Genomic DNA, 15,275 nt, shown 5'->3' with positions numbered 1-15,275 from the left:
GTGAGATTCAAATGAACGATTCCCTAGTTCGGAGCTGAAACTTTCGCAATGCCTCAACCAATCGCACCGATCCTGGAGTTAAGTAAGCATGACACTTTTTTAGTAACGAGCAATTTTACTTTACATTCCGTAACACTTCTTAAGAAAATGATTATGTCAACATAAAAATTACGGAATTACAGATATTCAATAATTGTATGAGAGAGATGCTCAGTAAGTATAATGTTAAAGTAATAGTAGCATATGATGGGTATTCATCATATTGGCCTTGGATATAGTTGAACGTTAGCTGGCCAAATTTCTATGCACCTATTAGTCTCACATGACAAACATGCCCATCAAAATTGTTTTTTTTTTTTGGTCCAAACAAAATTGTTAGGTTGGAAATGTCAATTTACCCCCAATTGGGAAGATGCATTATCACCGCTCGAAAGCATTTTGACTAAGTCAAAACAATAAAAGTCATGAGGCACATATTTCTTTGTAATTAGCTTGATAAGTATAACCTAGTTTGTAGTGCATAAAATTCAATTTTCTCGTTGTATCGAGGAAAACCAAAAACCCCTTTGTGGTTGGTCAGTATATCCTCAAGTACTTTTTTTATATTTTAAGAGGGGCTTCCATCATCAACTAATCTAACCATAAAATTAGATGTTTGACGTTGAAAAGCAATCCGTACCAATCAATTTCTAATACGTTGATAAGATTGCGTATTACTCTAAATGTGTGCTACTTGTAATTGGTAAATGTATCTATTATAGGGGTAAATGACTTTCATATATGGTAAAACTTTCATATGTTGTAAAGACATTCGTTAATGGCAAAAACATGTTATTTTTAGTGCTATTTTTGTTTTATCATGGCAATATCAACAAAAATCAATCAACCAAACCAAATAAAGATTAACCAAAATAAAAGCGAAAAAAGATAATAAAATATATTAATTTAGATTATTTTCATTTCACGAAAAATGAATGATTTCTTATAAAAATGAATGAATGAAGAATGCATTTTATCTTTCACGAAAATATCCATATATAAATTATTGTCGACAATAAGAATATTTTTAATTAACTAATTATTTTAAGCTATATAAGTAATCATATTTTAAAACATATTTTTCAAATTTTTTATTTTCTGTGAAATAAAAAGAGCCACCAGTTGAAAAACATATTTTGGGGCAGTTTTAATGGTCAAACCAATGGAGGCAGTAGGTTAGGCTCAAATTCCTGCCCGGACAAATAAAATTCAAGAGAGACAGAGAAAATATTGGGTACCCAGCGCGTGCCGCCGCTTTTTTACCCACGTCCACTCACAGAAGGACACGTGCCTATAGGCCCACAATTCAAATTTTTCAGAAAACTCTTCCCCCACACACTTTCCTTTTTCCGTAAACACCCCTTTCTCTTTCGTTCAAAAACACAGGCCGAGATCCTCGTGCTTTATGCAACTCCGTCATTTTGTTTGACATTCACTCACGCCTGCGACGACGCCCTGCTCTCTCGTTGACGAACCACGCTGCCCTTTCGCCGTCGCCTCCGATGAATCACCAAGCGAACCAAGAAGAAGCCCTAAAAAAACTAGGAAAAAGCGTCTTCCCAGATCATTGTCGCCGGCACACCTTAGAGATAGAGAGAGACAGGGAAGAGACCCGTGTGCGGTTTTTTCCATTATTTTTTTCTAAATGGCTCGTGAAAGAAGAAAACGCAATAATTCAGAGATCTTTTCTTTAATTGTTGTTGCCTCTATTCATATTTCCGCTGCGATTCGATTCTGGGTTTATATGGGTGATGGAAGTCCGTCTTTCCTTCACACCAAGATATCGGCCTCGGGGACCGGCCGGCGATGGATTAGTCGACGGACGCCGAGATCTTGGCGCGGGGGAGGAAAGCGGTGGCGTGCTGGAGATCGAGCACCTCGCCGTGGAGCTTGTCTGGTTCGGCATCGATGAGGACCAGCTCGTCGGCGGGATCGTGGGCAAGCAAGACCGACGAAGAAGAAAGGGGAGTGGGGTGGGGGGTCGTGGGTGAGGAAGAGGGGAAGAAGAAAGAGGGAGGGGTGGTTTTGAAAAAAGGAAAGTGAATTGAGAGGAGTCCTCAAAAAATTTGAATTGTGGGTCCATTAGCCACGTGTCCTTCTGTGAGTGGACGTGGGTAAAAATGCGGTGGCATCCCTGGGTACCCGATATTTTCTCAGAAGAATACAGTTGAAGTTCAAAAGGTTTACTGAATGGTAGCAAACTACTCCACGTCGTCACTGGGCCAAAATAGAATTTATAGAAATATGGCTGTAACTGTTAGTCGGTAGATCATTATAGTTTGACTATTAGGTGAAAGTATGGCCCTTGGTGTCAGATGCCAATCGTATCAGCGGTGACTACAAGTGTTTTTCACACTCTTCCTCTGCAGTGCATAGTAATGGTGGGACAGAATCATGACTTTTCTCTAAACCTCTAAGCCTTCACTGTAAGGGTCTTAACTCCAGATTTCTTGGAATAAAGGGGCTCCACTAACGTGTACTGTTTTGCTTCATTAGCCCTTTGTCCTAAAATCGCCATTAGTCCGTAATTTTCTTATTATAGAACGGCTTAACCTTACCAAAAAAAAATAATAATAATAACGTGTGATGTTTTTAATAAAGCGGGATAGAAAGACATATATGACGAGTCTTTATACCCAAACATTATTTTTTCTTTTCCCAGTGAGTCACATTTTGTTTATTAAAATATCGATTTTCAGATTTTTTTTATTGATGGCTAGTATCAAACATCCAACAATTTAGAGCCTTGGCAAAGAGCCAAACCACGAGAAAGAAAAAAGGAGATTGGTGCAGACTATGAAGCTTAGTTTAAGGCTTAATTATACACCATTCAATTTCTCGAGTATAGGAATGGATGATTTTCGGTATTATTGTCCATTTAATAGACCAGTCACCATCATCAATGTCCATGTCACCGTCCTTTCTCCCATTACTAATGGACATGCATTGATGAGATATACATCCTTTCATCCTTTCCCACCGCTAATGTACCAATCCTAATCCATCCTTTCTTCTACGGTTAATAGAAAAATATTGATTAGGTACCAATCCTAGACCCGCTTATTGTGCAGGTCAATGAGATCATATTAAAAATATAGAAGCAACGTCATAATTAAGAAATTTGTTAGATTATAATGTCAATTGTAATTGTTACATTAGGTGTAACTTCAATTAGAATTGATAGATCATAATTTTATCAAAGATTGCCACTCCGTACTTGATAAAGTTAATAAGGAAATCGATTGTGAATTATGACATTGCTTCGTGGTCCCTCATTCTAATTCTAGTTATCACAAATGTTTGGGTCCGTTTGGAGTCTTTACTTCTAACATTCATGTTCAAATGTTGCAGTTTTTATGCTTTCAAAACCATACAATTATTCACAAGTAGATTTATATGTTTTTTTCTTTTATTTTTGGTAAAGGTAGATTTATATGTTTTTTCATAATCTATAAAACCTAATTATTGTATTTTTCAAGTTTTTTTGGGGAAAGCTATCACGACCCGAACTCGGCGAGTTCACAAACATCCCCTCTGGCCACATTTACGTGCAATTCTCTAGGATCCAAAGGCCAACAAAAATAACACGTACGGAAGCAGAAACAATCCCCATACAGAAACCAACAACTAAACGATAACTTGAGATGGTAAAAGAGCATTCCATATAAGCATAAAAGAGCTCACCTAACCTTGGTTAGGGCCTTAACTGAACATCAGTTAACTCCTTGGTAGTTGAAAACTGGATGACATATAGCTGACCGTTGTCGGTCGCCTCAATCAAGACAACAATGTGGACCAACGTCTAGGTCCCCATCTTTTCCTCCACTAATAATTAATAAATATGGATTAGGTATCCATCCTTTTCTCCACCGCCATAGACAAAGAGTGATTAGACAAACATAAATTAAGTATCCACCCTTTCCTCCATGACTAACGGACAACCATTGATTAGGTGCTACGATTCCTAAATCCGCTCCTTTTGATGGTCCATGCTATCACATTAAAAACAGAGACTAATATTATAAAAAAGTTAACTGCTACATTAGAATATCAGTTATGATTGTAAAGTTAGACGTAACTTCAATCACAATAGTCAGATTAGGACTTCTAGGAGGTTAATCTTTTGTCATCCTTCATTAATATTTTAAACTAGTTTACTTTCTACTACCCTTAACAAGACAAAATCAATATGGGAAACGATTGCGAACCAAGACTGACAGTGGACATTTCACAAGTCACAAAATCGCAATGATTTGGGACTTTTAAAACACGGTATCGTCACCCACACCGGGCACGCCGTGTTGCACTCGGCTCCTCTAATTAGCTGTAGCCTATCTGAATAAAACCCCAAAGTCAATCACAAGCAAAACTTCTGCGGTAAAATCCGGCAAATGTGCCGAAATTAAAACTCCGAGATTGTCCTCATTTTGACACCAAAATGGGAAAGTCAAAACGAGACAAAAGGTGGAAAGAACCCATCTCTTGTTTTCTCACCCTAAGGAACAGATTCTTCAATTTTTCTTTTCATTTATCCTGACACATCACCTTTAACTATTCAACGGTAAAGATTATTACAAGCAATCTAATCATGATATACTGATGTGATATTACGAATCGATTTTTTTTTTTACGAGGGGCCCTTTAAGCTATTGATGTCCACTTGTTGGAGACTTGCATCCAGGAGATCACCGGAACAAAACTCATCAACGTCTTTGATCCTCGAACACTTACAAATCTGGGTTTTTTTTTCTTTTTTGTTGTTGGTCAGATACAAATCTGGGTTTTAGCAAGCATAATTTTTTTTTTTTTGGTTGTGTGTGTAAAGATAGGTATTCGTTGCATCACTTATTATACTCTAAGAAAAAGACAATGTTAACAAAAAATTGTCATATTATTGTTGACACCTAAATTTTGATTTTTAGAAAATCATTCATAAAAATGAGAGTTATTCATAATTCTCACAAAAAATAAATTTTCATGCATTGCATATTTAATTTTCGTCATGTCGGGTAGGTCCAAAGATGAGTCAATTGAGCATGATTCCAACGGACGACCGAATTAAAATCGACCCGAAAGTTATTAGGGAGGGTGCGGAATTTTTTTACTATGATTTTGGACTCAAAACAGCCCGTTTGAGATCTTAAAATTGCAAAAAGGCCTTAATTAATTACCCATTTTATTAGTTAAGGTCTAGGTGAGTCCGGAATCACAAAACGAGCCCATAAAACATTGAAAAATAGCCCATTTCTCCCTCCTCATTCATTTGGCCGAAAATTGTAAGAGTTTAAGTCCAATAGGACTCCTCAAGATCAGAATTTTCGATCTAACGATCGATATCTAATTGGAGCTTTTGATCTAACGGTTTAAACCCTACAACTCAAAGCCCTAGTTTTCTCTATAAATACATCTTTATGTTTAGGGTTAGTGGGGACTTTTTTGGATTCAGAAAATTGAAATTCACGTGAGATTGAGGGAGACCAAAAAAAGGCACACACGGGCTGAGAAAGGGCAAGCGCAAGAAGAGGAGAACGAGGCGCGATCGAAGCTGCTGTCCATAGGCATTTTTACATCGAATTGGTCCGAGTTTTGTCTCGCGAACTAAGGTAATCTTCGTATACTTTCAGCCTTGATTCAAGCATGTTTTTATCTTGTTTTTGCTGCTGTTTCACACTAAAAACCATCGCTGTTTCATGCTGTTTAATGCTAAATTCGTCATGGTTTGATGTTTGATTTTTACTGCCATTAACGATACAAAATTGCTGCTGTTTTTGCCTCTGTTCAATGTTGCTATTCGCTTTATTGGCATGCTGTTTTGCTGCAATTTTCTTGCTGAAATCATTGTTGTTTTCATGTTGAAATCACCGTTGTTTTAGCACTTTTTGGCTACTGTTTTAGGGAGGAATTCCTGCTGTTTAGGATGTTTTTGCATGCTGTTAAGTACTGGAACTTGCTGCAGTTTAATGGCGAAAACTACAACCGTTAAATGTAGAAACTTGTTACTATTCATGGTTAAAATCAGCCGCTGTTTAGGGTTGAGGTTCGCTACCGTTTAGCGTTCGATTTGGCCGTCCCTCGTGTCGTTTATTTGCTGAAATCAATTTTTTGGCACTTGATTTTCTGATCATATGCGACTTTTTGCTTGATCCGTTGATGTGCTGAAGATTGCTTGTTTGATTTGTTTATTTGGTGAATCTAATCACTTAACCTTTTTTTTTTCGAAATTGAGAATATATTGAGCATGTTATCTTCGGTTGATATATATTTCTGGATTTCAATTATCTTGCGGTTCGGATTTTCGAAGGATCCGAACCACGATCTTTATCTTGAGCATTTACGTATAATCCGATAATCCTTGGAAAATTCGAAAATTAGAGCATTTAGGGATAAGATCACACTGGATTTTGAGGCAATCATATCTTGTAGAATGTTGATATATTTTCGGAATATTCAAATAACTCAAGATTCAATCTAATTTTTTTAGATATTGAGCGCATCTTTAAAATTCGGGAAATTATCTGATATACTTTGAAAAATTTCAGAAGATAATCTTTCCAATTTTTAAAAGATATGAAATGCTTTGTGGATAGGAGCTTATCTCCTTGAAAATTTCAGAATCCCTTAAGGATTTTAAAAAAATTCAATAAATATTTGCACATCTTTAAACAAAACTGCCTATAATGTATGCTCCCCGGTGCCTAGTCCCGTCGGAAAATTAAATCACACGCCTTAGCTACGATCTCGTGGAATGGGATGGTGATTTAAATATAGAAATTCGTATTCTGCCCTTTGGCGAGAAGGGACGTTGTATTTCTATATATTATCCGCATACTGGCTCGAATCTTCGAGGATGTAGCGGATAAAATCTCGTTCTGGCCCGGATCTTCGGGAATGAGAAGATTTATCGGAAAATCGGATTTAAAGGTATATTATGGGCATTTTTGTTTAATTTTGTTCAAATTCATCTGTTTCAATTCAAAAATCCGAAAATAAAAAAAGGGAAATCAAAATCACAAATCATCAATCGGTGAAAAGGCATTTTCATGAAATTTGGTACCGAAAGGGTGTTAATTAAAAATTAACATAATCAAGTCCCCGAACCCTAAATCTCTGGTTAGCGGAAAATAAAGTATTCTCCTGTACTTTATTTAGGTATCTAATCTACCTACCAAAAAAGATTAGTGGCGGCTCCTAAATTAAAAATCAAACCTAAGTTGCGAATCGGTAGGGCTTGGGAGAGTCCGTATTAGGTTAGTTAATTCATCTAATTAACCTAATAATCCATTAACCTAAACATTTATTTTTTAGGTCGCGACAATTATTGATGTTCAATAATTGTAAGATAGGACGTTAAGTAAACACGATTATTTTATCATAAAGAACAAGTGTATGTCGCATTCAACAGAATTTCTTAAGATAATATAAACCCTAGTTAAATGGGATGGTTTTGCTTCTTTTGATGATTGATTTGCATATGGTTGATGTGGATGGGATGGGAACCCCATTGCAATATTCTTGAATAGAGCCAATCACGTATTGGCTATATCTTAATGATAGTGCGGTCCGGATAGACACTAACGTAATAAAAGCAATATAAAGGAAGGCGAATATTAGATTACTCGTTTCATTTGTAACAGGTTGGGGAAAGGAGAAAGAGATAAGGACAAAATTATCTGACGCAACAAGTGATAAGGTTACATTTTCTTCTCATGCTTTGGAATGATTCAAGTTAAAATGCCAGTGAATTCCTTAAATCTAACCTTAGTTAAGGCCTTACTAAAAACACACTGCTACAAGTCCAAAATGTCCAATATAAAGATAGAAAAAAGACAGCTGTCGGCCGCCTCAATCAAGACAAGAACGATGACTTATAAACAATTGACTACTAGAAAAGAAAAGAGTCTGCCAACTTGCTTAGTTATATTGTCGTTTCTGTTGCTTTCTTGTTAACGTGGATGGGTGATATTTATATTGAAGGAAGCATCATGTTGGGAGTGAAGGTTAGTTAACTTCGTTAAATTAGAAAAACCGATAATGTTTACAAAGGCTATTTCAACCCTAAATTGATTATACAGATACTAAGTTATAAATAAATACTGATTCGATGACTTGGTGGCATGGTGTGGAGTCCCAGGAAATTTCTCCTTTGTATTTTAGAGCAACATGAAAGTATCAATGAAAGTCTTTGATGATCGAATGGTTAATCTCTAGCTTCAAACAGTGTGGATATGTGATTGAAGAAACGCTTGAAACAAGAAGTCTAAGCAAAAAAGATAAAATAGCGTTGCAATTGAGAGGAAGCTTCTTTGTTCTTGAGTAGTCGGACAAGACTTGAGCTCTTTTCCTTTGTTTTTTGCCCAACAACATAGGGGCGAAAGTGCAGTTTAGATAATCTTTTCATTCATTTGCTGATTTTCTAGTTTTTCAAATTAAATTGCCTAAATAACCTCAATTGTAATTGTCGAATTTCTCCGCAATTTAACTCTTACGAATTTCCTTGGCATCTACTTTTCCATGTAACTCTGAACTTGGGTTTTGACTGTTCACCAATTCGAGCTAAAAACAAACTAAAACACGAGACAAGCAAATTTAAAGACATGCCGCTTATGAATTTAAGCTTGGGACATTACCACGCATATCTTCGTATAAGATGATCCCACATGCTTTCCCATCTTTGGAGAGTATGAATAACAGCCCAACATTCTCCCACTTGGTGAATACTTCACATGCTTCTTTAAATGCAACTCAGTTATACATCATTCATACTTTTTCGCACTTACTGTCTTAGTAAAAGAATTTGCACTATTCACCTATGTGCCAACTATTTCCAGCACTACAACTTTTTGCTCTAATTTTTCTTGTATGAAGTGATATTGTATGTCAATGTGTTTTGTTCTTGTATGAAAATCAGAATTTAAGCTAAGAATATAGCACTCTGGCTATCACACCCAATCTTCACTCCTCCTTGTGTAAAACCAAACTCTTTACACAATCTGCTCATCTAGATCACTTCGCTAGCAGCATGAGTAAGAGCCATGTACTCTACCTCAATACTTGATAAAGCAATTATGCTCTATCTCTTGCTCATACAACTCACAACTCCGCCGAATAAGGAAATAACATAATCGCTGGTCGACCTCCTGCTATCAATGTCATCTCCCAAATCAGCATAAAAAAAAAACACTTAGTTCTAATGCTCGTTGTCCCTTCGGGCTTTTCATGCCTTCATAGCAGTCCGTCATACTGCAAAGATAATGAAGCACCCTCTTTGCAGCTATCCAACGCTCTTTTCCTAGATTGGACATATAACTGTTCAATACTCCTACTGCTTGAGTAATATCTAGATGAGTATGCACCATGGCATACATTAAGCAAATCGAACTACAAATCCAGACAGGGGATGTGGTAATATCGTGTGGATCTTTTTCACGAATATTCTTAATTCATGACCATAATCTTGAAGAAAGTTGTTCATCTTATGCGGCATGCCATTGTCCCCTCGTGAATCTCGTTAAAAGTGGGCATTTCACAAGTTACAAAATCGCAATGATTTGAGGCTTTTAAAACATGGTATGATAACCCACACCCTGCTGCACACAGCTCCTCTGATTAGTCATAGCCTTGATTAAATCCCAAAGTCAAAATCACAAGCGAAACTTCCGCGGTAAAATCCGGCAAATGTGCCGAAGTTAAAGCTCCGAAGTTATCCTTATTTGGACACCAACATGGACAAATTCAAAACGAGACAAAAGCAGGAAAGAACCCATCTCTTGTTTTCTCACCACAACGAAGAGATTTCTTCAATTTTTCTTTCCATTTGTCCTGACACGTCACCTTTAACTATCCAACGGCAAAGATTATGACAAGTAATCTAATCATAATTTACCGATCTGATATTACGAATCAATTTTTCATTTTATTTTATTTATGAGGACTTGCATCCAATAGATTACCGGAACAAAATTCAGCAACAACATGTAATGATGTTAGCTAGCAATTTCTTTAAATCCTCGAGCACTTACAAATCTGGGGTTAAGTAAGCATAATTTTTTTTGTAAAGATAATTATATTTTGCACCACTTATTATTCTTCAAGAAAGCGACAATCTTAACAAAAATTGTCATATTATTGATGTTCAATAATTTAAGGGGTGCATGGCAAAACTTCTGCTTCAAAAGTCAACTTTTAGCAAGAAGTTGATTTTTATACTTTTTTTTAAAAGTAGAAGTTGATTTTTCTATTCCTATTCCAAAAGTTAATTTCTAATAAGATAACTGCATTTTGAAATGATTGAAAATTTCTACTTCTGAAACATTATTAACACAAAATCTTTTTTGAAAATTTATTTTCGGTAACTAAAAATTTCTACTTCATTTTCAAACTTTTTAAATTTATTTTAAAAATATTATTATTAAAATTATTATTTGCATTTTACTCCACTGGCCTCAAACGCAACGGGTGGCAGTGATTGGTGATGGTCAATAGGTGGCAGTGGTTGTTGATGGCAGTCGAAGGGTAGTCGATGGTTGGTGGCGGGTGAAGGTCACGGGCAGAGATGGGCAGCGGCAGTGGTGGTCAGCGAGTGGCGATGGTTGCGGGCAATGATGGGCGGTGGTTGGCAACGGGTGGCAGTGGTCGCGGGCGTCGATGGGAGCGACTAGTTGAATTGGCGAGGACCGATCGGCGATTGGGGGGGTTGCGAGCGGCAGTGGATGGCGGCCGGTGGAGGTTTGCAATGGGGGGCGGCAACCAATGGTCGGCAGTGGCGGTTGGCGAAGGAGGATGGTGGGTGACGGCGGTTGCGGGTGGCAGTGGACGGTGGTTAGCGGTGTGCAGCGGTGGAGGTTGACAGTGGGCGAAGGTCGGGGTGGTTGAAAGGAGAGTGAGGAATTAATAAAAATAGGGTGGGGCGAGAAACACTTCTTCAATTAGGAAGCAATTTTTTTCATCTCTAATTGAGGGAAAATAATTTCAGAAGTGAAAATTCACTTCAAAAGTAGAAATTTCTTTCAGAAATAAAAAATTTTACCAAACGAATTTCTTCTTAAGAAGTTAAATTACCAAATGGATTTACTTTTGGAGCATAAATTTACTTCTTGAAGTATTACCATGCACACCCTAAGTAAACACGCTTATATTATCATAATGAACAAGTGTATGTCGCATTCAACATAATTTCTTAAGAAAGTATGAACCCTAGTTAAATGGGATGATTTTGCTTCTTTTGATGATTGATTTGCATATGGTTGATGTGGATGGGATGGGAACCCCATTGCAATAATCTTGAATAGAGCCAATCACGTATTGGCTATATCTTAATGATAGTGCGGTCCAGATAGACACAAGCATAATAAAAGCGATATAAAGGAAGGCGAATATTAAATTACTCATTTCATTTTTAATAGGTAAGGAAAAGGAGAAAGAGATAAGGACAAAATTATGTGATGCACGTGATGATCCAAGTGAAAATGCCAATGAATTCCTTGGGTATGGACTATGGATGTCGATCATCTGACCTTAGTTAAGGCCTTAACTAAACCCCCATCAACTGCTTGGGAATATGAAAATTTGAAAACACAATGCTACAAGTCCAAAATGTCCAATATAAAGATTGTAAAAGACAGCTGTCGGCCGCCTCAATCAAGACAAGAACGGTGACTTCTAAACAATCGACTATTAGAAAAGAAAAGGTCCGCCAACTTGCTTAATTATATTGTCATTTCTGTTGCTTTCATCCTAACGTGGATGGGTGATATTTATATTGAAGGAAGCATCATGTTAGGAGTGAAGGTTAGTTAACTTCATTAAATTAGAAAAACCGATAATGTTTACAAAGGTTATTTCAACCCTGAATCGATAATACATATTTTGAGTTGTAAAAACTAATACTAATTCAATGACTTGGTGGCATGGAGCGGAGCCATAGGAAATTTCTCCTTTGTACTTTAGAGCAACACGAAAGTATCAATCAAAGTCTCTGATGATCGAATTGGTTAATTTCTAGCTTCAATACGATGTGGATTTGTAATTGAAGAAATCCTTGAAACAAGAATTCTAAGCAAGAAAGATAAAATAGCGTTGCAATTGAGAGGAAGCTTCTTTGTTCTTGAGTAGTTGGACAAGACTAGACCTGTCAAATAGGTGAATCGGGTTGGGTCATAAATTGTTCGACCCAAATAGACCCATTAACTCGTTTAGACCCATTTATGCGTAGTGTAAATTTTTCGATCCATACCCGACCCGACCCATATCTAACTCATATTCGACCCACTCCATATTTCTAAAACACTCCTATATTTAATCCAGTCTAAGGAAAGTTACTTCTTATAAATTTTTGAAGAGATTATTTTACTAAATCATTGTGAATTTTTTTATTATTTATAATTTTGAAAAAAATATTATTTTTTTATTTCTTTTAGAAATATATATTTTTTATTTTATTTTTATTTTTTTATGACTTTGACCTGATTTAACATGCTTTGCTCCCGTGGTTTATCGCAACATGTTATCTTCACGCGGCTAGTCGTGTGCTTTCCATTGCCTAGTTCACCTCCCAATAGGTGGGGAGCTGCTCAAGGGTGGCCCACCGGAGCACCTCCTACTTGTCGCCACCACCGTCTCCAACAGAGGAGGCGGAGCAAGCGAAGACGGTCTCATCCGAGATCCACGTTCAAGCAGACAAAAAAAAGTAAAAAAGAAAAGAAAAGAAAAATAAAAAAGTGTAGAGGCATCAAGTGAGTTGTCTCTTTTTTTTTTTTTTTTTTTTGTGCCGAAAAGTGAGTTGTCTTGAAGGGGTTATAATGGGTTCATAATGGGCCCATTTATAGCTAGCTTATTTCGACTTTTTAAATGAATTTTTTTAAAGACTGGTCTGTTAAGTTTTTTATAACCCATTTACATGATAGTGAGTTTTTAAATTAGTTTTAGACCCATTTCGATGGATCTAAACAAGACTTGAGCTCTTTTCCTTGGTCTTTTCCCCAACAGAATACGGGTGAAAGTGCAGTCTAGATAATTGGTTTTCCAGTTTTTCAAATCAAATTGCCTAAATAACCTCAATTGCAATTGTCGAATTTCTCCAGGGTTAAACTCTTACGACTTGGCTTGGCATCAACTTTTACATGTAACTCTGAACTTGGGTTTTTACTGTTCACCAATTTGAAGACATGCCACTTATGAATTTAAGCTTGGGGTATTACCACGTATCTCTTCGTAGATGTACCCGGGCCCACAAATCAATCCACCTTAAAAGAGACAATTACTAGATCAGAGGATACTAGGGAGTGAAAAATGCACAGATGTAGGAACAAAGCGAAGCGATGGGAATCACCCCCCAACGCGGTATGCAAACGCTCCACCCCCAAAACCCAAACACAAGCTTAAATTCATAAGTGGCATGTCTTCAAATTTGCTTGCCTTGTATCTTAGGCTTGAACTGGCAAAAAAAAAAAAAAAGATTCATTGAATTGGCTAGTTACAATAGGTTGAGGACTTTTTGGGCAATTATCTCGAAGAAAAAGAAAAGAAGTAATTTGGAGGTTTTTATTTTTAGGGATTACAATGTCTTATTCACATTTTTTTTCGACAAAAGTGCCATCTTCCGATTGCCGGAACATAACTTGCTTGTTGGCTAGCCAGTGAGCATTTCACCGGCCATGGAGCTCAAGCACTTATTTAAGATTTATTTGGTCACTTCAAACCCTTATTTGAAATAAGGTCCATTCTATCTTATGGACAATCTTTTGAGAAACTAGCCCCATTTTAAACTCTTATTTCAAAGTGAAGCCCATGAAATTACACTAAAAGATAGAATTAGAATGTCAATAATGATTGTTAGGTTAGAACCTCCAAGGAAATTATACTTCTGCCATTCTTTATTAACATTTTAAACTATGTTGCCTTTATTGGATACAGCTGCTTTTTACGTGACAAAATTAATGTGGGAAATGATTGCGAGCCATGACTAGCATTGTTTCGTGCACTCTCAAAATTAATGTGGGAAATTAATGCGCGTGCAGACAAACATAATGTGAACGATATAAACGTAGGGAGGATAGTAGATTATTCGTTTGATTTGTTATAGTCTTATAGGTTAGGGGAAAGGACAAAGAGAAAGGGAAAAATTTGCCTGACGCGGCAAGCGATAAGGTTGTATTATCTTCTAAGTTCCCATGCTTTGGAACGATTCAAATGAAAATGCCAGTGAATTCCTTGGGTGTGAACTATGGATCTCGGTCATCTGACCTTAGTTAAGGCCTCAACTAAATGCCAATCAATTTTTTGGGAATCTGAAAACTTGGTAATACACCACTATAGGCTAAAGTACATTACAAGTGTCAAAACTTGAGTACTATACTTACTTTAATGCCAAAACTTTCAAAACGATCAATTTTTTTTTTTTGGTAAAGTTCAAAACAATCAATTAAGCACCAAATTTTTTTAAACACGCTTATTTCAGTGCTAATTCCGATTTGAGCTGACACGTCTCGCTGAAAATCCGATGTAACCTATTTTTTTTTTTATTAATATTTGAACTAATGTGGCTTGTCGAAGTTGGCATTGAGATGAACGTTTTTCAAAAAATTAGGCACTTGAGTGATCTTTTTGAAAGTTCTGCCATTAAAGTGATCGTCTTTTAAAATAATTAATACTTAAGTGATCGTTTTGAAAGTTTTGATACTAAAGTGAGCGTCGTACATAAGTTTTAGCACGTACACAAGTTTTAGCTCTTGTACTGCACTTAAACCCCACTACAAGTCCAATATAAAGATTGAAAAAACAGCTGTCGGCTGCCTCAATCAAGACAAGAATGGTGACTTATAAATAATCGAGTATTATAAAAGAAACAGAGTAGCCCAACTTGCTTAGTTATATTGTCATCTGTTGCTTTCATGTCACCGTGGATGGATGTTTTTTATATTTAAGGAGGAGCCATCAAGTTAGGAATGAAGGCTCGCTTACTTCATTAAATTAGAAAATGATTATATTTACAGAGGCTATCTCAAACCTAAGTCGATTATACGGATATTGAACCGGAAAGAAACACCGATTCGCTTCGATGATCTAGTGACACAGTTCAGAGTCCTAGGAAGTTTCTCCTTGGTACTTCAGAGGGACACGGAAGTATTGCCGAAAGGGATAGATGATCGAATGGTTAATTTACAACTTTCCAGCAGTGTGGAAACACATTTGAAGAAGCTCTTGAAATAAGAAGGGGAAGCAAGAAAGGTGAAGTTAGT

The 15,275-nt window shown here is 36.7% G+C and overlaps 1 pseudogene; it reads left to right on the top strand.

The window, feature by feature from the left end:
* The first annotated feature begins 10,591 nt into the window (after positions 1-10,591).
* LOC115730780 overlaps positions 10,592-15,275 on the top strand; it is a 67,887-nt pseudogene continuing 63,203 nt past the window's right edge.

Source organism: Rhodamnia argentea, chromosome 5 (genome assembly GCF_020921035.1).
Source record: "Rhodamnia argentea isolate NSW1041297 chromosome 5, ASM2092103v1, whole genome shotgun sequence".
Classification (NCBI taxonomy): Eukaryota; Viridiplantae; Streptophyta; class Magnoliopsida; order Myrtales; family Myrtaceae; genus Rhodamnia; species Rhodamnia argentea.
The sequence above is the reverse complement of the archived record's forward strand: the minus strand, read 5'-3'. Positions and strand labels throughout refer to the sequence as shown.